This window comes from Cryptomeria japonica, chromosome 2 (assembly GCF_030272615.1).
Source record: "Cryptomeria japonica chromosome 2, Sugi_1.0, whole genome shotgun sequence".
Classification (NCBI taxonomy): domain Eukaryota; kingdom Viridiplantae; phylum Streptophyta; class Pinopsida; order Cupressales; family Cupressaceae; genus Cryptomeria; species Cryptomeria japonica.
In genome coordinates, this window is record NC_081406.1 from 19709828 (window position 1) to 19735163 (window position 25336).

Genomic DNA, 25336 nt, shown 5'->3' on the forward strand with positions numbered 1-25336 from the left:
ATATATCTGTTGTATTCTAACAATCTGTTTTGCAAGACAGTGACCCCTAACTAGTAGGGACATTCCAGTGGTATCAGAGCATAATCTTGCCATCCTATGGGGCAAAATTATAACATTACTCTTTAATATGTGCGTACCTTTCAAATGAGAAACACCAAATTTATTCTGCATGTATGTTCCTTACCTAGTGGGTATTCATAGGTGTATGACTCATGTCATAAAGGTTTCATATGCTTCGTGTTCTACGTACTAACGCACATGTTTCCTGCTTTAAAGTCTAGTGGTATGGATACATGTGTTTACAATGAGTGCCTTACTTGTATTTATGTGCTTCACATGCGTACTTCATACTACATGTGTATGCTTCTGAAAGCTTCTTGCCTTAAGTAAATAATTGGCAATACAATAGTGTCGTATTAAATTGAATTCTTAACCTTATGATTCCAGTGTTCTGATTCTTCACCTTTCTCTAAATGCTTGCAAAGATAGGGGGTGTGTGGGGGAAAAGCAGAATAAATCGGTCACATAGCAAAAATGTCCCAAGACAGGTAGCAAACCTTGGGGGAGCCGCACGTAGACTGTGTCATGCGCCCTTGGCACACTAAATCTACCATCTTGAAAGGTAAAGGAGAATGAGGAAGGGGAGACTCGAGCAATCTATGAGAGCTAAGCATCCAATAGATTAACGAATATTCACCACATTTGATAATACTTTAACCTTTCATTATAGGTGTCTTGTATGTCTATGAGAATGCTCAATGTTGCCATGTATGCCTTGTGTCTTAATGTGTGTCTGATGACTGATGTGTCTGTAGCATGATCACAACATGACTGCCTTTTCTTATACATACGTGGTACCTTATGTTTATCCGTGTACTACTTCAAGCCCTGCATGTCTTATGTACTTACTTCATGCCTTCAATGAATTCTTGCAGACAATTCACCTATACTCCCATATATGATTCATACTTGTGTTTGGATGTATATCCCATGCTTAAAAGGATTTATATATGCTAAATACATTCACTTCTTGAACTAAGTGAGTGCCTAGGTGAACTCCATGTTACTTAAGCAAATTCAAGTGTATACTCCATACTTTATGTATTTCACATGTGTGTTGCATGCCTTAATTGTATCCATGCGTATTACATATGTTGCACACCTTGAATGTACTCATGTGAATTTCTGTATATGATGAATAAAGGTATTGTGCATAAACTTCATGTGTGTCTCATACCCTTACATATGTATACCTTGTGTTTTTATTGGGAGACGATTTAGTTAGAGAAAATTGTTAGTTGCTTGAGGACAAGCAATTTCGGGAAGGATGGACAGTCATGTCCCCTTCTTGATCGGTATATAGATTCTAAATGAGGTAAGTATTACTATTGATTAATATAATGATTAACAAATGATTATTTTTGAAATTTATTTATTTATTAAATAAATTATTTAATTGATATATATATATTAATATTTATTCTGGAAATGTGATTATTTAATATATATTAATATATATAAATAATATTAAATAAAATTAATATATGAAATAAATTATGAGAAAATATTAATATATTTAAATATACTAAAAGACGAAAATATGAATACTAAAGCATGTTAAATTAACGAGTGTAACTATTGACAATAAGATCGACCTTTACAATTAGTCTCTAGCGATGGTGATTAACTAGGAGATGTGATAACATATTAAAGGTTTGTAACAACTTGAAGAGGCACACGGGTATCAAGAGGAGACGTCATGATCTAGGAAGGGATGCCACCATTCATTCAGTCACCCCTTGATGAATGGTCACCACTCCTCCCACCAATAAAGAGATATAAATAGAACACGCCCAACAGTCAAAAGGGGAGGGAGCAGCAGGCAGAAATAAAAATATAAGCAGTCAGCCGGAATCTAGAATTCATTTCTTCCTATGTCGTGGTATAAGGAGATATGAATGTCTATTTTATGTATAAATGGATGCCTAAATGATCATGTGTTTAATAATGTGAATCCCTATGTGCAATTACCGATCATGTTGGGGAAGAGGGGAGGTAAGGAATGAGGGAAGGTGTTCGTGGAAAAAAGGGCAGTCTGCGAACAGCAAGGGAAGAGGTAGGAACTGCGGGTTACGAAGAGGTAAGTAATAATGAATATAACCAAGTGCATATTTTAATATATATGTTAATAAATGAATATTTTAATATATATGTATGTTAATGAATATAATTAAATGTATATTTTAATATATATTAATAAGTGAATATTTTAATATATATATATATATGTTAAGGAATATAACTAAATGCATATTTTAATATATATGTTAATAAATTAATATAGATATGTTAATGAATATAATTAAGGCATATTTAATATATATGTAATGAATATAAGTAATGGAAATTTTTAATATATATATGAAAATATATTAATGAGCAGTTAGGAATATACGCGAGTATATGATAACAGATGTTTTCTGAATACATGTATATTATGACAGTCATAGTAAGTTACGGGCAGAAAACACCCTTGTTCTTGATGGTATGTATGGTGATATGCTTAATATATAAAGTCTGATAATGTTTTTATGCTGAACTTAATAGTAATACTAATATAGACTGCAATGTGTATGACAGTCATTCTTAATGTGGTATACAGTGGCAGACGTGTCAGATCTCTCTGCTAAGGGTTATAATTATAAATATTGATATACTAATAGATATTAATATAATAATTATAATTACTATAATATCTTTTAGAAACTGCTCTACAGTAATACATAATAATTCATGTATCTAGTATTTAATAAATATGTAAATGATTTATAAATGAATCAGAACAAGATTAATTGTTTAGTATGGTAAGAGATGTTACAGAATGTAGGTGTAAATAGATATAAGTAATAATATTTTAATATATATGAATATAATGAATATAAATAATGAACATCTGAATACATATGTTAATGTAAGGTTCTTAGATGTTAATGAATATGTATGAACATAAGTAATTAATACATATCAATGAATGGTAGGAATATATGTTAAGAAATAAATGTGAATATTGGATACTGAACATTTTTATGAATATGTTAGGAAATACATGTAAATCGGGAATATGTAAATGTGGATTGTGTAATGGAAAATAGTAATAAAATGCAAAAATGTATTATAAATGTGATTACATGATGGAGGCTATAGGGGGAAACTCCCTTAGTCTAAGGGAGGGATTATGATAATCCCTAGGGCAGTATATATACTGAATATCTATATGCATATATATGGCTTGGTTGACTAAGTTCAACTAAGAAGAGACGGATCTGGACGGTCCCCTCTGACGACTTGGATGATGAGATGCATCACCCAAGGCAAGGAATAGACATAGGGTCTTCCTTGGATGGCTTGGGTGACAGGAATCGAATTAACCTTTGATTTCCTGGAGGGCTTGGATGTAAGAAGTTACATTCAAGACAGGAGTCGAATTCACCTTCGATTTCCTGGAGGGCTTGGATGTAAGAAATTACATTCAAGACAGGAGTCGAATTCACCTTCGACTTTCTGGAGGGCTTGGAACCAAGATGGGTTCCAAGAAGGCGAGCTTCATGGCCGCCTAAGGACATATCGTCGTATGGCATTCGTATCCTTTTTATTAGATGAGAACTGTGATTATATTGATTAAGTATTTAAAGTTAGATTGCAAGATAGATTATATATATATATATATATATATATATATATATATATATCTGTTGTATTCTAACAATCTGTTTTGCAGGACAGTGATCCCTAACTAGTAGGGACATTCCACCTCACGCCAAAAAGCAAGGACCACAATTTTCACTTGGCAAACACTTGAGATGAAATAAAATAATATCTCCCTTAATAATTTGACGTCCCCTTCTTAGACATATATTTCTCCTAGCACTTAGGAGATATTACGCATTATTCCCAAAGTCAATAAATCAGTAGTAACTAATCAGATTAATTAAATGTTAAACCTTAGGATAAGGAAATAATATTTAATTATGTCACTTATGACTCCAATACTGATTATTGTCAAAACCAGGATGAAGTTGAGCCAGGAAGACCACTGAACTGCTGCAGGATCGAGACCCTGTCCACTGCCAGTAATAGAAATATGCCATACTGCCACTTACTAAAAATAGTAAGTCATGAACTACTGCTCCGAAAAGCATGATCTTCGCACCCAGTGAGAGAGCATGGAGAGCTCAGTAGGACAGTATCACCAAAATGGCCAACCCCTGACTTACTAAAAATAGTAAGTTCTCGCCTCATCAATGTTGGACCCTCATTCTTCATTCCACCTAGCCTACGGGTCTCAAGAATAGGCTAATGGACCATTGGAAGGTCATCAACGAGAAGGGGACATTACAACCAATGCCACCTACAAAGAATCAACTCAATGCAAAGATCCACTTCTATAAAATTCAAGTAATCTATAACCTGAATCATGTAATTACTCTGTTTTCTCTTCCAATTCAAACATTCACCTATAACCTGAATCATGTAATTACTCTAGTTGTTCTTCCGATTCAAACATTCAACAAGGTCCATCATATTACTTGTTATGATATTTCTTGGAAATAAATGCAAAAATCTGTAAACTAATAAACCACTTTGAGAGGGTGACCTCCAATAATAAGATAATAGTATATGAATTCGGTATTTTATGATATCATGGTTAGAGAGACATATATTCTCCTTATTTATAGGCTTAACTATGTAGAGACACACCCTCTCATTTTATTTAAGAGGGATTAGTGTATTAACTAAAATTAATGTTAAGGTTAGGAATGCCACAAGTGCATCACCATATTATATTTAGAATGATACAAAATTTAGGAGCCATTGCCTCTCTCCTTCAAAAAAGCATTTTCTTCAATGCTTAGCAACTCTAGATACTTTAGCACAAGTTGTTTTTCTTACTATGTTGCACCTTCAATCGGCATATTCTTCCAATTGATTAGGAACTCGGAGATGGCTCTATTCCGCAATTTTGTCACTCTTTTCTCAATAATTTCCTTGGTTCTAAGATAAACTTGCCTTGTACATCTAACTTTGGCAATTCTGACTGGATTGAAATATTGTTACTTATTACTTTCTTTAAACAAGAGACATGGAAGATAGGAAGAATTTTGGAAGAGGGTGAAAAAATTTCGAAGAGGGTGAAAGTTCTAACTTACAAGCAACAATTACTATTTGATGAGAACCTTATAGGGACCATGAAATTTGGGTGTCAGCTTGATGTTCTTATGTTGATTAAGGAAAATTTGTTTATAATGTTGTAATTGAATAAAATCTCCCTCTTCAAAATGCCTCTCACTATGATGTTGATCTGCTTGTACTCCTAAAACTACATCTTCTCCTCCAATTGGAATGGTAAACATTTCTGAATCTAGTTGATAATCTGCCTTTGAAAGTTTTATATGACGCCATTTACCACAAGAGAGTTAGTTGTTTTCCATCAGTATCATGAATTGAAGTTAAAGATTGGATACACAAAACAATTGAGCTCATTAGCCAGTCTTCTATCATTAAAGTTATGTATACTACTTGTATCAACCAACACTGTCACCTTTTCTTTTCTTTATAACCAAACACTTTTAGTGTTTGTGGTATGCTCGTTCCATTCAATGCGTATAAGAAGATAGTAGCACTTCCTTCTTCCTCTATATTTTTATGCTTCAATTCCATATTTAGTTCATCTATAGTTACTTCTTCCTCTTCTTCAACCTCATTCTCAATAATCATCAGTCTCTTCTCATCATGGTTTAAAAATTCGTGAACTCGCCACGGACTCAAGAGTCCAGTGGCGCCATGAGTCGACTCGCCATGGACTCGCGAGGCAAGTCTTGGCGAGTCTTTTTTAAAGACTCGCGAGTCTTTCTAATTGACTCGCGTGAGTCTTTCGCTTGGATTTGCGAGTCTTTTGACTAGATTCGTGCAACCCAGAAAACATGTCAAAAAATTATTTAAATCTTTTTTTTCAAGTCAAGCTCATTCCCTTAATCAGAATATATACATGAAATATAAAATTTAAGTATAAGTTATATTTCATGTTTATATTGGCAAGATGTTTGAGAGTGGTTTCAGATCTCTAGGAATTATAATACAGATTCTAGGTTTTAGAAGATCTTTTAAATTTTCAGACTTAGTCAAATTTCAGTAATCAGTAGGCTCCTATTAGCATTCTCTCGCCCTCTCTATCTCACTCACTTTATCTGCCTCGAATTTTAGACCTATCTATCTCCCTATCACTCTTCCTCTATCCCCTCTCTCTACCACTGTCTATCTCAATCTCTCCTCTCTCCCCCAAGATCTAGACCTATCATTATATGTAATTTTGTAAACATTTATAAACTTATGCTTCTATTATACATTTCAAAGTTTGAAACCAGTGTTCCACGGGCGTTGGGGACGGGGGGACGGGGGGACGAGGGGGACGCGTTTCCGGGACGGGGGGACCAAGGGCCTAAATTTGGGGATGGCGGTGGGATGGCGGTTTGGGGGGGGGGGGGGGGGGTGGCGGGGTGGTGGTGCTCATATATATACATATAGTACTTGAAAAACTAGTTTTGAAAAGATGTATAACAGTATAACAGTATAAGAATTAGATTTCAAATGAAACTATAGGAAATACCAAGATTACTTAGATTAGTAATACTAATTGCTAAATGCTAAATAAAATTTGACAAATGAAATTGTCAAATTGGAGATTTCTCATTTCTATCATATGAATATCGAAAAAGGAAAATGAAAATACGAATATTTGATGCCATTGCAAAGTCTATAATAATAAAGATGATTACATAATTCATCATTACAATGAGTAGCCAAATACAAATACGTGTAGCAATAGCATTACAAAAGAGACTAGAGTCAAAGACAAAATGACAAAACTCAAAATGTAGCTAATGGAGGCCTCTAATCATCTGCGAACTCCTCCTCACTGGAACTGCTAGACTCTTGAAGATCAAGGTCCCTCAAGCTCACACCAACTAGCCCTGTATCTGAAGTGGTAGGATCATCCTCATCAATCTGTGAAGGCTCCTCTGGCTCTACATCCCATCGTGCCGCTGGACTCTCCTTGTACACGAGTGTCTTGCGGTCTATGAGACGCAAAGCACTGTGTACAGCCACAAGCTTCTCTGCTCTCTTAGAGGTAAGTCTGTTCCTCTTAAGAGAGTGGATGAAGCTATATGTAGACCAGTTCCTCTCAGCAGCTGAAGAACTGGAAACCTGGGATAGCAGACGGATGGCTAGAGTGGTGGTCAAAGATTTCGGGCCATGACAAGTCCACCACAAAAGTGGGTCCTCCTGTGCCATAGTGTCTATATCCATCTTTGCCACATCTAAATAACCTCTAAGCGTGGCAAATCTTCCCCACTCAGTGCGCATTGTGCCGGCATCTCTGGAATCAAACATCTTCTCTATGCACCTAAAGAAACCCACCTTCACCTCATCATCCTCGATCGGTGTCATTCTACCCGGTCTAGCCTTGTACCACTTAGGATTCAAGGCAAAGGCAGCCATATGCAAAGGAGTGTTCAACTTGTCCCATCTACTCTGAATGATAGGCCGGATTTGCTCATTGTAGAATGCTAGAGAGGGGTCCTTCACTCGCACAGCAGCCCTCATCTGGTCAAGCATAGAGTCAATGCACTCATACACCTCTCCAAGGTTAGGTGCATCCCCATCCCCATATCTGATCACCTGGAATACTGGAGAAATGATGGAGACAATGTATTTCGCATCAGTCCAAAACACATCACTCTTCACTATCTCCTTCACCCTTCTCCCCTGCTCTGTCTTGGCCTCAGCCCACCTATTCCACTCATTAGTCATAACCATGAGTTGCAATGCCTCTTGCAACTCAATCATTCTCTCCAAGAGAATGAAATAGGATGCATATCTAGTCTCAACTGGTTTCAAGAACTCCTTCTTCGCGAAGGTCCTGAAGAGTGCATGTGAAGTGTGGTGGTTGCAGATAAACATCTGCACATCTCTCGCATCGGTGACCACTCCTCTAATCCAGTCAATCTTCCCCATGTCCTTGAGTGCATTGTTCATGGCATGCACACAACATGGGGTCCACCAAATGTGTCTATAGGCTGCCTCAACGAGTCTCCCTGCTACTCTACACACATAGGCTGCATTTGTCACTACTTGGACCACATTTTGTGGCCCAACCTCCTCAATAGCCTCCCTGAGGACCTGAAACTGGAAATCAGCATCTTTATGATGCCCTGTACAATCAACTGCTCTAAGGAAATATGGGCCCTCTGCACATGTGACCATGACGTTGATGAGTGGACGATGGCTAATGTTCGTCCACCCATCCATAACTATGCTGCACCCCGATGCCGCCCAACATGCCTTCATCTTCTCCATCAAAATATTGATCTTGGAATAGCTTTTATCCAAGATCGAGGTCCTCATTTTCGTCTCCCCTGGTGGCACATAAGATGGTCCTCCCTTGGCCACCATATCCATCATCTTCCTATAATAAGGAGACCGTGTAACATGAAATGGAATGCCATTGGCAAAGAAGAAATTGCCAATGGATTCATCTATCTCATCTCTCAGCTGCACATTAAACATATCAGCAATGGGGTTGCTCTGTGGTGTATGCAACCTACGTTTCCCAGCCCTGGCAGCAGTAGAAGTGGAAGTAGATGGAGATCCAAACATCATTCCTCCCGCCTGCGAAGCATGAGAAGTATGTGGCACTGGCACATTCTGGTTGTCGTGAAGTGATGCCCTAGCAGACAAAGTAGTAGGCATTGAAATATTTGTGTCATCTGGAACCCCCCCAAAGCCTGTCAAACTCAATTTTGTACTGTATATTTTTGGGTTCCTCCAAAAACTTACAATGTTTCACGCCTTTTCCTCTCCAAAACAGAAAGTGTGCATTCACCCTGCTAATGCTACCGAACCATTCTCTGTCACAAATATTGCACTTCCACTTCCTTGTTCCCCCACTTGAATGTGATGCAATGCCTTGTATTGATATTTGTGAAGCAAACTGTTTTAGAGGAGACTTAGGATCAAAATGACCCCTAGCATATGGTGCCAACAACTCTGAAGGGCAACCTGTACTAGCTGGTGCACTTGCCATAGAACTAGATTGGGCTCCAGGATCAGCCCCATGGTCACCCCCCTCATTTTCAGGTTCATATTCTGAATCATTCTCACTATGAGAATGGATTTCCATGTCATCTTCACTCGTGCCTTGGGAGCTCATTGTGAAATTGACACTGCATTTCACAAAATAAAAATAAAAATAAAATCAGCCTTGTTTAACAATATATTTTTAAATTTTTTTCCTATTCATCTCAAAATGAGATTTGATGTTGAATCTTGAGGGCAAAATGATGAATCATTTTGCCCTCAAGATTCAACATCAAATCTCATTTTGAGTCTTGAGATGAATAGGGAAAAAAAAACCAAAAAATGACATAGAACAATGAAAATCAGAAAGTAAAACAAAAAAAAAAACAAGAAGAAGTTGAAAAACCCTACCTTGTGCTTGAAAAATCTCTCCAAAATGTAGAAGAATCTTCTTCTTCCTTTTCTTCTTGCTTCTTCTAGCTCCTATCACGCTTGCAGTCACTTTTCTCACCCCTTCAATCAATCTTCTTCAAGTATTTCCTCATCTTCAAGTTGCTGGAAAAAAAATCAGTTTTCCAAAATGAGTGAAATCCAAAATAAACATGCTTTTGTGTTGTTTTGGGGGGTAGGGTGGGGCCCACGTCCAATTAGGGTTACCCCTTAACCCCCCCCAAAAGGCACATGTTTTAAAAAAACTTTAAAAAATCAAAAAACTGTCTTTTTTTGCGTGGGAACGCGGGAGATGCCTGGGCGTCTCCCCGTCCCTCAAGAGACGCCTGGACGTCTCCATGTCTCCCTGGGAGACGCGGAGACGCGGGGACGTCTCCACGTCCCGACGGCGTTTGGGTGGCGGTGGCAGGACGGCGGGGGACGTCGCGTCCCCGTCCCCCCGTCGTCTCTGACGGGGGGACGCGCCCAAAAAGGGGGGGGGGGACGCGTCCCCGTGGAACACTGTTTGAAACTAAGAGTATGAATGATGAAATTTCCAATATTGAGTGTTTGGAGATCATATGACATGTGTAATGTTTCAATTATGGCTCTTATGTTCTCTAAATGCATTAATTTCTTTATGTTTTTTTGTAAAACTACTGTTTTTTTTTTTGCTCAATCTTTCGCGAGTCTTTCACGAGTTTGAATCCGAGTCCGAGTCCAATTTTTTCGTTTGCCGAGTCTGTGGCGAGTCTGAGTTTTAAAACTTTGCTTCTCATTATTACCACATTTTATGACCCCTAGACCATTTGCTATCACAATGCAAAAAGAGAACTTCTCTTTCCTCTACCTATTGTTGAGGAGAGAACTTAGTTATTTGTCTTGGGTTAATTGTTGGATTAATTGTCATTGATGTCAAGGGCTATTCAGTGGCTTTTTGGAGCAGAGTTAGGAGATTTATTGGAGCACATCTATTGAGTTTAAATAAGCAGACTTAGAAGAGCAGAGCTCCTATAAATAAATAAGGAGCACCAAATAATTTATAATCTCAAAAACAAATATTAATTGCTGGCCGACCTAACCAAAGGGAAGTTCTTTTTAAATTAAATAATGCACAATTGTTGGTCGACCTTGTCATGTTAAGCACCCAATTTGAAGGAAGATCTAATTTTAAAATACCATGGCCAACCTCCTAGGGTGAAGTGCCCAGCCACGGCCAGGAAAATTAATGATAAATATTACTTTGTTATGCTTGGCCAACCTAGAAAAAGGGTTATGCTGGATGACCTGATTGAAGGGATATAACTGTTCATTTGAAGAGGCATTTAATGGGTATAAATTTGATGCAGGAGCATCATAGCATGAATTTTGTCACTTTTTGGTTTTTAGTGTGTTTAGGTGTTTATTGGGTCTAATAAGTTCATTTAAGACCATTTGGGATCATTTTGATCCATTTTGGAAAGTTTGAAGTCAAGTTGTTCAAAATTGTCTAAGTTGCTACAAATTGTCAATATTGCAACAAAAGTTGTCAAAGTTGCTAAAAAGTTGTCAAATTGTTGTAATTGTCCAAATGTGGTTAAATGGCAGTTGGAGCAGTTGTGGAATGATGGAAAATGTATAAATATGTCCTCCAACTCGCATTCCAAGGTTGAAGAAGATTATTATTGCTTTGCACATTGTATCTCTGATTTTCACCCGTTGCAGTCTGAAACTATTGTTTTGTACGACCTGTACCTTCATGTACTGACCTGCACATGTTTGGTATTGCTACAAAAGTGAATTAACTCTCGTTTGCATTTGGTCTCATTGATTTTCAGTAAGAATTGCAAGCGATATCACATTTTCTTTATTGACTGGTATAAACCCTACCTAGGGTAACCAGTGAGGAAAAAATGCACAAATTGACCCTCCACCGGTGAAAACTCTTAAAAATGGGTGGAGAGGTCTGTGATGATGTGTTGTACCATATCTCAAAGTTACAAGGCCCCATGTCGATGTTTGCGCGTGCCACTAATTGACAGTTGGTCTAATTGCAGGGTATCTCAAACTGTCAAGATTGTAAGAGATGGCGTTGGATTCACCAGTCCATGGTTTGGTGCAGTTTACCATAGGTTGGTGAAGGGAAGGTGTATATAGAAGTCTTGCAGACCTGTTCTAATTTGTTACAGGTCATTTTGTGATGTTTGGCACAAGCCATGTAATGGCAGTCCTAAGAAGCCAGTGTATGACAGTTTAGGGCAGCGAATGGAAGATTGAACAAACCAAATTCAAAAGTTGGTTGAATATATGTAGTTTATGTTGGGAAAGGGTCTTAGAAGTGTTTACAGACCTTGTTCAAGTGTCAGGGAACCAAACTTGTATTGTATGTCTTTGTACTCCCCATAGTGCAGCCCTAATATGCTTGCCATGAGTGGAGAGTTACTTTCATGTGTTAAGTTGTACTTGGGAATATGAAGTGGATTGGTTCTAGGAGTCGAGAAGCCTATGAGATGTTATCAGGCCTGTTGAGGGTGCCCCAAGGTAGTGTGTGTGTTTGAAATTTTTGAGAGGTCCCATAGATGGTCTAAAACCAATGCAGACCTAGTTTCACCTTGTGAGTGGATGGTTATAGGAAGAGCCTAACCTGATTTGTATTGCCCTCTACATCCAAATTGTAGAACATAGTGCTACTACTGAGAGGAAGGGGGGGAGGGTGAATCAATAGTACATTATACTTCAAAATTCTTGAACACTTCGATATTCTAAATAAACCGAGAAACTTAAAAATCAGAACTGAAAAGAATGCAACAACAAATAAAGACCAATACACAAGAAATATGTGGAAAACCCGGAATGGGAAAAACCACAGTCAGAAATGCTGCTAGGATCTACTGTCCTAATCCAGCCTTACAAATCAATAGTGTATACAATTTTTTAGGGCACCAACCCTCACCAAACTCCTCTTTAAGAGAACCAACTCTCATAAACAAAAAAATATCTGAAATACCGGTTCTTGGGAAAAAAGGCTGGGTCTGGGTCCCGGTTCTTGCCCGGTCCTGGTTCTCCTTGAGTTCCACCCAGGTCCTACCTCGGTGGCCGGATTCTTTGTGGGACCCACAGAGAACCCAGCCACCTAGGCAAGACCCAGGTTGAACCCAGGGAGAACCCAGGCGGACCTGGGAGAACCAAGGCCCGTGGGTTCACAAAAATGGGGCCCACGGGTCATAAAAGTCAAAAAAACAATTAAAAAACAACTATGTATCATTTATGTATCATTGTATGGGAAAGTTACATTGTTTCATATTTGTATGTTTGAACATATATAATTTTGATGTTTGAACATATATATAATATATGACATGTATATATATAATATATATATATATATGTACCCGTACCCGTACCCGTACCCAAGAAAAAAAATATTTGCCGAATCCTGTTGATTTTAAGGTAGTGCTCGTTAACCACAAGCAAACATTAGATCTATTGCCTTCCCAACCATACACGATAAGCTCTTATCGTCACCCCCGAGCACGCTACATAAATTTCTCACCATCAATTGATCTGCTTGTACATGAATTCGATCTGCCTGATTATGATCGAACTTGTTGTCTTATCTTTGTTCCAAAGAGGGAAGACCACGTCCATATATATCCGTCGAAAGGAGATATCCAAGAGTCGTCTCTCATCAAGGAGGCACGACCTCATGAAGCATCGCATGCCTTCAAACAAGGGGTGGCGGACTTTAACCAAAAGTCAGCCCCTTTGAAACAAATCTGATAAGTCAAACTCGATAATGTATGTTTAATCCATAGTGGGACTACTCGCCAAGCCCCTGGGAAAAAAACTTGGCAAAAACTCAGGAAAAAACTTGACAACTTAAAAACACGCTTAAATTTAAATAAAAAATGCATTTTTTTTGCAAAATTTAAATAAGAAGATGCATCCAATGACTCAATAAATGATAACACAAAAGAAACAAGCTAATTCTAGATATATTTAAATGCGAAGTGTCTACAAAATCGCATCCTCATAAGGAATGTTGATGGCTGGAAGCCTGGAAGCAAAATATTAATTAGTTTTTGTAAAACCAAAAGTAAATACATCATTACAAATTACAATTACAACTTCCTCTTCCCAGCTCTAGCAAAAACTAGGGGAGAGGTAAAACTAGAGGGTCTTGTCCTAGAAGTCTGCATTGGGCGTGACTATGCCTCCTCGCTCGGTATAGCTGGCTCATCCTCCATCCTGGATGAAGCTATGTCATCCTTGGAAAACAATGGAGGCTGCTCCTGTGATGTCCAATCACTGTAAGGATCTATATCATCCAAGTCAAGTGGACCACCTGCTACTTCCTCTACCTTCCTTACGCGCAATCGAAGATTATATTGCACAAAGACAAGGTCATTGAGGCATTTTTAAGCTAACTTGCTCCTCTTCTTCGTGTCGATGGCTTCAAACAAGCTCTAATTGTGCTCACAACTGGATGAACTACAAGGTTGACATAAGATTCTGAGGGCAAATTTTTTGAGATTTGGGGTATTTCCACCAAGCATCTGCAAATTAAAATTAGGTTGAGAGTAGCACCCCTCGCCGGGGTCTAAGGGTGAGAAAAAGAGGGGTAGAGAGATAGGTCTAGATCTTGGGGGAGAGAGGAGAGAGTGAGATGGAGTGTGGTAGAGAGGGGGATAGAGGAAGAGTGATAGGGAGATAGATAGGTCTGAAATTCGAGGCAGATAAAGTGAGTGACATAGAGAGAGCGACAGAATGTTGATAGGAGCATAATGGTTACTGACATTTGACTAAGTTTGAAAAATTAAAATATCTTCTAAAACCTAGAATTTGCATTATAACTCCTAGAGATCTAAAACCACTCTCAAACATCCTGCCAATATATACATGAAATATAACTTAAAGTATAAGAAAGGAAAAAGACATATTTCATGTATATATTCTGATGAAGAGAATGAAACTGACCTGAAAAAACAAAAATTGATAATTTTTTAACATGTTTGGGCCTCTTTTTTTACTCAGGCCGAGTTTTTAATAGAATCCGATAAGTCAAACTCGATAATGTATGTTTAATCATTAAACCTCATAATGCATATGTGACTTAATAAAGATATTAAAGGATTAATATAAGTTATAGATTCATCAAATGTGTAAGGCCAATAGGCCATTCACACATTTGATCTTGTTGAGTCGGCCTGTAGGATTTCTACCGACGCTATATCATCAACACTCCCTCTTAGCTAGGGAGGAATCCTTCTTAATCTCTACAAGTCACATCACCTCACTGTGATGACTAACATAATGACTACACTCATATGAATGAAAGAAGCTTATCACCTCATTGTGATAGCATATCACCTAATCGTGATGTTTGACCACAATGGCTACTCTCAGAGGGTGAATACACACAAATGCTAAGTCGTGGAGTCTCTCACATGACATCCACCATACCTACTCGCAGAGGGTGGATCCACCACACCCTACTCGCAGAGGGTGGAACAAGGGCTGGAACCTCAAACTTCTCTCACAGAGAAAAATGCACAACAAGGGTTGATACCTCAAACTTCTCTCACAGAGAAGAATGCATAACAAGGGCTGAAAACTCAAACTTCTCTCACAGAGAAGAATGCACAACAAGGGCCGATACCTCAAACTTCTCTCACAGAGAAGAATGCATAACAAGGGCTGAAACCTCAAACTTCTCTCACATAGAAGAATACATCTCCACCATGCCTACTCGCAAAGGGTGGATCAAGGGCTTTCACCTCAAACTTCTCCCAAAGAAGAATGCATTAACAAGGGATTTCACCTCGAACTTCTCCTCACAGAGAAGAACTCATTAACAAGGGAATTCACCTCGAACTTCTCTCTCTCAGAGAAGAACTCATTAACAAGGGATTGCACCTCGAACTTCTCTCTCACAGAGAAGAACTCATTAACAAGGGATTGCACCTCTCGAACTTCTCTCTCCTTTCATCTCAAATTTCTCCATCACAGAGAAAAATGCATTAACCAAATCTTCATGATGACATGGCTCCCTCTAAAGCTGAAATGTTATGCTCCCTTTAAAGCTGAAAAACAAGCTCCCTCTGAAGCAAATATCAACCTTCTGATCTCTTCGTCCAAGGTTACTTCTGACGATATGTCAGACTCCCTCTGAATGTTGATTCTTCCTCTGCGAAGAAATGCAAGCAATCTTCCTTCCTTGAATAGAGATTTGTCAGTGCCTGAACCTTGGGTAGACTGACCGCCAATGAAAAGCATAATTCTGGCAGCAGTGCCAGACACACAAGCCCCAACCAGCCCCGCGGTCACGCTGAGAGCAATGCCAGTGCGACGTGCAACTCTTGCATCCGTCTGCGCCGCCCACGGATACTTCTGCAACTCTTCCAAAACCAAATTCAAAGTAAATTCACACTGGGAAACTGACAACAAGAATCGGGCGATGCTCTGAGCAGAGAGGCCATCCTTGACGTTGACTACATCGTCAGCAAATTTGCAGATAACGTCAAGCATTCTATCAATCTGCTGCCGCAAATTAGGATTGGGAACAATACTAGACATACTAAGCCAATAATGCCCGACCATGCGGCCCTCATCTGGATTGGCAATCGAACCAGCCTCAAGCTCTTCCGAGGCCTTAAAAGCGCTTTGAAACTTTTCCATCGCCTCCACGAATTCATCCGTAAACCCCATTCGATTGACATCAATATACAATCCGAGCTCCTTGTGTTGATAGCCAATCCAAGTACCTATTCCACAGGGTTGCGGGCTCCGTGTCTAGCCCTTTCTTCTTCTACAAAGAATTTGTATCGAGCACAGAAACCTCTCCAGCCACAACAGCCCGAGTTCGAGTCACAAGCCAGCATCTTTCAACGCTGACAATACTGAGCTTTGAAATCTTGGGCGAAATCCTATGACTGGGCAGCAGGCAACTTTTTGCACAGGTTGTTGTCTGCATTTTCCCACGGAATTTCAAGCGCAAAGGATTTTGGGCCCTCATATTTGTTCTCGAGGCTTGGGGAGACTCGATCCCCTAATTGCCACCTAATTTGTTTAGACGCCTGACCGACGCCATTGTGAGGGGTGGAGGTCAACGAGTGTAATCGATGCATTATCCTCTGTAGTCACCTTTCGATCTGGAAGAGATCTTAAATCTGCAATTGTTTGTGATTGAATTTCCCTTGAGAGCACAGGATCTACCTTCAAGCGGTTAGGCTCTATAGAAGGAACCCACTCTAATACCATGTTGATTATAAGGTAGTGCTTGTTAACCACAAGCAAACATCAGATTTGTTGCCTTCCCAACCATAGATGATAAGCTCTTATCGTCAACCCCGAGCACGCTACATAAATTTCTCACCATCAATTGATCTGCTTGTACATGAATTCGATTTGCCTAATTATGATCGAACTTGTTGTCTTATCTCTGTTCCAAAGAGGGAAGACCACGTCCATATATATCCGTCGAAAGGAGAAATCCAAGAGTCGGCTCTCATCAAGGAGGTACGACCTTCATGAAGCATCGCATGCCTTCAAACGAGGGGTGGCGGACTTTAACCAAAAGTTGGCCCCTTTGAAACAAATCCGATAAGTCAAACTCGATAATGTATGTTTAATCATTAAACCTGATAATGCATATGTGACTTAATAAAGATATTAAAGGATTAATATAAGTTATAGATTCATCAAATGTGTAAGGCCAATAGGCCATTCACACATTTGATCTTGCTGAGTCGGCCTGTAGGATTTCTACCGACGCTATATCATCAACAAATCCATATCCGTACCCGAATCGTAACTTAGAAAAATATCAGTCTGAGCACTAACTCAGCATCTTTAGGCATCAACCATAAAGATGTTACAAATAAAATATACTGTTACTGATTTAAAATCTGCAAGATTTGATTTTACAACTTTGAAGTTATACAAGCAAAGTATTACAAACTGAGTGTCATCATCCTTCAGATATCTTGTTTTGTTTCACACGTTATAGTAACAGCAATCTGCAAATTACTCTTTACAGTCTCTGTTCTTTCAGCAACCTTTAGATAACCTGTTCATGTCACCCCAAGATAATCTCAGCAAAACAGATATGTCACTGTTTTAAGAAAACTGAATTTGTTCTCAATTTAAATTGATTCAATCACAGACTGAACTGCTTTAATCTGTCATAATGAAATTCATACTTACAGCACTTCTTAATTCTTCATCATATATCGCATATTCACTGCATTCTTAAGGATGTATCAGCCTCCTTTGCAATAACTTCTGTGCTATCTTTTGTTTTGCAACATCGCATTCCTCAAAAAAAATTTGAACTTGTGTCTCTACATTCAAATTCTCAGTCATGTAAAATTCTAACACCCTTTCTTCAAATGTCATGCCATTTTAATAGATAACTTCAACTACCTATTAACCAACTTGACAGTTTGACAACAACTTCAACCAAACTCAACCAACCAATGTAACCAAAACCAACAACAACAAACTTCAGGAAACAAATCGCATGATACACACCAACCCATGTTAAGATATTTGTAAATAATATTAACACAACTGCTTACGTGAAGGTGATAACCAACCTCATCCAACTGATCTAACTGATCTAACGGATCTTCAACCGACCATAACCAGTTTATAAAAGTTTGGATAATCATTCTCCAGTGTTATCTTTGAAAACATCATGAATCCAATTTTGTTCCAGGTTCATGGTTTGATTAGCACATAAGCAAAACAATGGTAATATCTGATTAAGTAATTACTGTGTATATTCTATGCAGATGTTTAATAATCTGAAACCAAGAATACACTATAACGTTTATTAATTCATTTTTCTTCACATTACTGTTTGACTTCAGGATCAGACGAATTCAGAGTGAAGGCAAAGAGCATGATGTTCATCTACAGATTACCATACTGGCACAATTTTGCTGCCTGAAGATTGTTATGTCACCATTCAAAGAGCCAGATATGTGCACCCTGCATCTATCAACTTAGGGTTTAATATAACAAAAATCTGTAAAATGTATTATCAACCTAGGATTTCAGAAGCACTGTAAATTTCATGAATGTATCTGATTGAACTTTACATCAATGACAAACATTAAAACTTCTAACATAAATAACAGTCTTTGAAGGACATTTAAACTATCCATTCATTGAATATCGTTCATATTTCTAGAGCAGATCTACAGCAAAGAAGAGCAGATTTCGAGAGCAGAATTTATCAGATTAATTTGTCTCATGCTTGTGGAGCATCTATGGTGAATTTATGCAAGATTCATAAAGGCTTGTTGTAAAGATGTTTCAGATTTGTGAGCGTACTTTTGAAGATCATGTTGCAAATCTGAGTGAAGATTAAAGAGCACAAAATCAAGGCAGATTTATGTGAAGGAGTGGGCATAATTTTAGAAGTCCTTGAAGGGATCTAAGGCAGATCAAAAACATCATAATCACTTTGCTTTTTGAAGATTGCCTTCTACTTTGTAAGTTCAAGTGGTTGGAGCCTCTCACCCAAAGAGATCGGTGTCTCTTGCTAAGTCAGCACTCAATGGAGGGAATTGGTGTCTCCTATGGGTTGGTGCCTACGAAGTTGTAAGAATTTTTCTATAAAAGCAATATTTTGCCATGGTTTTCTCTTGCAAGGGTCTCCACGTAAAATCGTGTGTGCATCTTGTGTTCTAATTTGCTAGATCTTACTTGTGTGGATGTTTTGATTATTGGTAATGTTATAAATTAAAAAAGTTGTTCTTATACTGATTCACCCCACCCTTTCAGTATAAGAGTGTGTGTGTTTCTTCAAAAGAAGTTGGCCCCATTTTTTGTTAGTAGGATTTATGACATTTCTGTCTTTCCATCCTATGGTTTGGCTTTGTGTTGATCTTTTAGTGGTGAGATTTCACTGCTCAATATGTAATGCTTGTCACATAGCTTGTCTAACTGTACAAAGCTTCAACAAATAGACACCATGTTTAATTTTAATGTAGAGTTGTGGCTTTTGATAAGGTGTCACAGCTTAAGTAGGAATTGCTAATCTCATATCCTTAGCATTATATTCTACCACAGATCCTATTTGTTTTAAATTAGTTAGTTGGGTAAAATAGCTCCTCTTCCAGGGTTGCTCATAGTAGGATACTAGACCAATTAGATAATTCTCTCCAACTAAATAATTTCACTTTTTTTTCACTTATCATCCATTGGTACAATTGATTAGGTTCAACTATGCAATGTTTGACATAGTTTCTGTTGAAGATGTAGCTTCAGTCGGAATCCTAAATACCGACTCTGTAGATCAAATTTGTAAGTGGCCTATCGACCTTACACATTTGATCAATCGATTAATCTTATTAAACTATTCAGATTTCTTTTATAACTATACTTCATCGTATTTCATTCATGTTGATTCATTTGTCAAGTAATATAATCAATTCGATTATCAATTTGTGTTACAAGATTGATTCTTGCTATTATTGATTTCACCTAAACTGATTCTATCGATCATATCATTAAGTTAATATTAGTTAATATTACTACTGTTAATTATACGGACCAAGCTATTGTATATCAGGTCAGATGGATATTCCGATTACCATTGTATGTCAGGTCAGATAGATATTCCGATTACCATTGTATATCAGCTTATTTATATATACCGATTAATATTGTCTATCGGTTTCATTTTATATAACCCGATCACTGTTGTATCGGTTTAGTTATGTTTCCGATTACTATAATGAATTTGTTTATAGTCATCGGGCTCTTGGTGAAGAGTCGTGTCTCCCTCGAGGCTCTTATACTTACATACATTCATTTTGAAACGATATATTACTGAATAAAAAAAAGGAACAAGTTGATATAAAGTATAGAGAAGAGTCGGCAAATATAACAGCGATATTATAATTGTCTGCAATCCGTAAGGTAGTCAACTAGGGAATAGTCGACACTGATTCCTACTGTCGGTGAGGGCATAGTTAGAGTTGATTGTCTATCTGTGCTGTCGAACAAGAGATGGCAGTAAATAAAGGCAATTGAATATAGCAGTAAAGATATATATATATATATATATATATATATATATATATATATATAGTCCGTACATATAAGTATTGATATTAATCAATACATAGCTGTCTTAAATACTGATATTAATCAGTACTTGAACATTGATCTTTTGGAAATCATTCTAAGTTAAATTAGACAAACATTTAAATCTACACTTACCTACAAATCTGATCAAAATTAACATGGTATCAGAGCAGGTTTAAGGGAAGATCATATCAGATTCATAGAAGCAGGGTTATCCTCCACTATTGTCCTCAAGATCAACTTCGTCTACCAAACGTCAAGATAGTGAACGGAATCAGAGTTGAAGACCGACTTTAGGGTGCATTAAACTTTGTGTCTTGAAAGTTTAGAATTATGCTTGCCTTGGGGGAAAAGGAATTAAATGAATTCATGAAGGATGCGGTACCAGAACCAAAGGAAGAAGATGAGAAACTTCAATGGAAGAGAAAGAACAACAAAGCAATGAAAATATTGATTGACTCTGTGAAAGATCACATTGTGCCAATCATCTCCAAGTTGGAGACAGCATGTGACATGTTCAAAGCATTAGAGAAAATGTATGAGATGAACAACACAAGCCGAGATCTTGCACTAAAGCAACAACTTCACCATGTCAAAATGACAAAAGGCGAATCCATCACCTCATACTTCATGAGGATTACAGAATTGAGAGATCAACTCTCTACCATTGGTCACACGATAGAGAGAAAAGAGTTAACCATGTTGGCACTCAATGGTCTCCCCTCTTCATGGGAGTCATTTATTCAAGGGATAAGCGCAAGATCAAAAATTCCTAATTTTGATCGATTAAAGACTGACTGCATTCAAGAAGAGTCAAGATTGGCTACAAGAGGCATTGGCCAAAACTCCATAAATGAAGATATTCATGTTCTTGCCTCGCACTCCTCAAAGATGAAAGGTAAGAAAGGACATTTCAAAAGTAAGAAAGATAAGGAATCCAATGATGCTCCTACATTCAAAAGAAGGAAGGATATTTCAGAAATCCAATGCTTTAGATGTGACAAATATGGTCACTATGCAATGCAATGTCCAACTAGGACTATGTCTCAAGCTTCCATTGCGAATGTTGGTGAAACTCCTCCACAAAAGGATTCAGATGGATTCATATTCTAACTTGAAAGAGATAAGTTTTTGTTTTGTTTTTTTGAATAATGTTCATGAATTTCATATGTAGTTATTAATTCATGCAATTACATTATGCGTATTATTTGTGAATCAATATTGTCAGCAGATGTTTGTTTATGACAAGCTGCATCTGGATATCTTCTGTTTAAATTTCTTCAATTTACTATGAGAAACTTATCCCTTAAATACAGGACATCCTTAGAATCACATCCTATGGAGTTTTCTTTAAAGTTCTATTTGTGATGAAGAGATTGAAATTCAGGAGGAATATGCAAAGGACTTTAGTGGAGATTATGAGATTTTGCATTTCCCTAAAACAAATAGTTACCTACAGAAATGCAACAGTCTATTTGAGAAAGCTATCAAGCCATTTGTGCAGGTAATAATAGCATCTAGGGTTACAAACCAAAGATGAGACAAGAGGGCTCTCCCAGTGAGATGGAGCATATTGCAAGGTGATCTTGTTCGTATACTTCTGTGACAAAGGGAGCAGCTAAGAAGATGTGCTTCGATTGATATCCGAGGATCTTGACCATATTGATTCAGAGGGAGTGGACCATGTCAAGATGGTTTCCCTAGTGATCAGTCAAAGGACTATGATTCATGGGATGGAGTCCCATGTATATAGACTGGAAGGCCTTTATGATGACTCCTAGGTCATGATATTTCTGGATAGATGAATACTTGGTGATCTTGGAATACACCAAGAGTGATGCAGACTCCAACCTTGTATTGCATGAAAGGTCAAGGCATGTGAAAATCAAGTGGAAAGGAATGCTATTCAATTAAGATACATTAGTACTGATGAACAGACGGCAGACATTCTCACCAAGCCTCTCTCCAAAACAAAGTTTGTGTACTTTCGAGGTAAGCTTGGTATGGTGGAAAATGTAGCCCTAGCTGAGATTGAGTCTCAGCATCATTGATTTGTTTATATTGTTTATTGCACTAATGTATTCTTCTCTTTATAAGAAGTTTAAAGTGTAAACTCTTGTTAATGCAATTTCTTTGAGAAAGATCCAAGGTGAAAACCTTATCTCACCCTCTAATATGGTTCATGGTGAATGTCATGTGTGTGACTCCAAGACAATATCACGTGAGAGAATCCGTGATGATTTTCATGTACTTGTGTGTTTACCCTCTAATGAACCATGGTGAATATCATTGTGAGGTGACGATCTCACAATGATGGACACTTGTACATTTCACCATTATTGTAAGGTGACGATCTTACAATATTGGTTGGATAAACCATTATGATGGATATCATGTGACGTGATATCTATGGATATGTCATAATGGTTGATATCTCGAGAGGTAATATCTATGGATATGCCATAATGGTGGATATCATGTAAAGTGATATCCGTGGATAAGCCATAATGGTGGATATTACATAAGGAGATATCTATGGTGGATATCACGTGAAGTGATATCCATGGATATGCCATAATACTTGATATCACAATGAGGTGATATTTTTCTCTTCCACATATAGATGTAGCTATTGTGGTAAATCATCACAATGGAGTGATGTAAGGATAGAAGGATTCCTCCCTAGCTAAGAGGGAGTGTTGAAGATGTAGCTTCAGTCGGAATCCTAAATACCGACTCTGTAGATCAAATGTGTAAGTGGCCTATCGGCCTTAAACATTTGATCAATCAATTAATCTTATTAAACTTTTCAGATTTCTTTTATAACTATACTTCATCATATTTCATTCATGTCGATTCATTTGTCAAGTAGTATAATCAGTTCGATTATCAATTTGTGTTACAAGATTGATTCTTGCTATTATTGATTTCACCTAAACTGATTCTATCGATCATATCAGTAAGTTAATATTAGTTAATATTACTGCTGTTAATTATACGGACCAAACTATTGTATATCGGGTCAGATAGATATTCCGATTACCATCGTATATTGGGTCAGATAGATATTCTGATTACCATTGTATATCGGCTTATTTATATATACCGATTAATATTGTCTATCGGTTTAGTTTTATATAACCCAATCACTGTTGTATCGGTTTACTTATGTTTCCGATTACTATAATGAATTTGTTTATAGTCATCGGGCTCTTGGTGAAGAGTCGTGTCTCCCTCGTGGCTCTTATATACATTCATTTTGAAACGATATATTACTGAATAAAAAAAAGGAACAAGTTGATATAAAGTATAGAGAAGAGTCAGCAAATATAACAGCGATATTATAATTGTCTGCAGTCCGTAAGGTAGTCAACTAGGGAATAGTCGACACTGATTCCTACTATCAGTGAGGGCATAGTTAGAGTTGATTGTCTATCTGTGCTGTCGAACAAGAGATAGCAGTAAATAAAGGCAGTTGAATATAGCAGTAAAGATATATATATATATATATAGTCCATACATATACGTATTGATATTAATCAATACATAGCTGTCTTAAATGCTGATATTAATCAGTACTTGAACATTGATCTTTTGGAAATCATTCTAAGTTAAATTAGAGAAAAATTTAAATCTACAAATCTGATCAAAATTAACAGTTTCACTACATTTAGAATCTGAACCATTGATTAGGTTCAGATTCTAAATGTATTGAAACTATGTCAACCGTTGCATCATCAGATATATTGTGGAGTTTAAAATATCGTTCCATGAGACTTATCCATGAAGTAGCATCTATACCATCAAACTTGCCTATATCTATTTTGGGTAGGTTTAATTTTGGACCTTGAAAAGATTGTCCTATTCGTTGATTTTGTCTATTAGGGTTATACCCACCTTGATGGTTTTGTGGGTCCCTTAATTTTGATAATATTTATTTTTTATACCTATCTAAACTATTGTTTAAAGATGTTGCAAATGGGTCAAACAATTTTCCTTAAAAAATGTACCACCTTTACACATTCTGGTGGAATTATTCCCTCAATTTTAGGTGGTCGACAATGAAGAGGGTTGTTGGATTCAATATTCAAAGAAAAGTTCTCTAGTCCTAAAGATGACATGTCTTCAAGTTTGTTTTTATTTTTAACTCTAGACTCTTTTATATTAATTGAGGACAGTACCAAGTGCCATCTGTAACCATAAAACTTTAGAACGTGGGCATGTCACAAGTGTCTCACCTTATTATATTTAGAATGATAGAATACTAGGGGCCTAACACTACTACTATGTGATCCTGGTATATGTGATGGTTTAGGTTGTAATGGCATCTTCTAAGTTTCAAACAAATCTCTACCTCGTTTTTTCTCTTCTCAAAGAAAAAGAAAATACACTTAATGTCATTGTCTTCAAACCACCAACTAAATGTAAGGATCCACATAATAAAATTAAAGTGTGAAGCCAACTTAAACATGTAAAAAGGTCCTTTATTAACAAGCTGTTCTGGATTTGATTGTGTGTTTCTTTTTTGCATCAACGTTTTGGATCACACTCTGTGATCCATCATCAGGAGGTATGAGAGTGTCAAGAGATGTAAAAGTAAAGTGCAGACTTAGACTCCCTTACATCTCTTGACACTCTCATACATCCTGATGATGGATCACAGAGTGTGATCCGAAACGTTGATGCAAAAAAG

At 37.4% G+C, this 25336-nt stretch overlaps 1 protein-coding gene across 4 annotated transcripts in view; it reads right to left on the reverse strand.

Moving 5' to 3' along the window:
- The window catches only part of LOC131035389 (uncharacterized), a 182937-nt gene that overhangs the window by 100896 nt on the left and 56705 nt on the right, over nucleotides 1-25336 (reverse strand). The gene's annotated exons all lie outside the window — the stretch shown is intronic.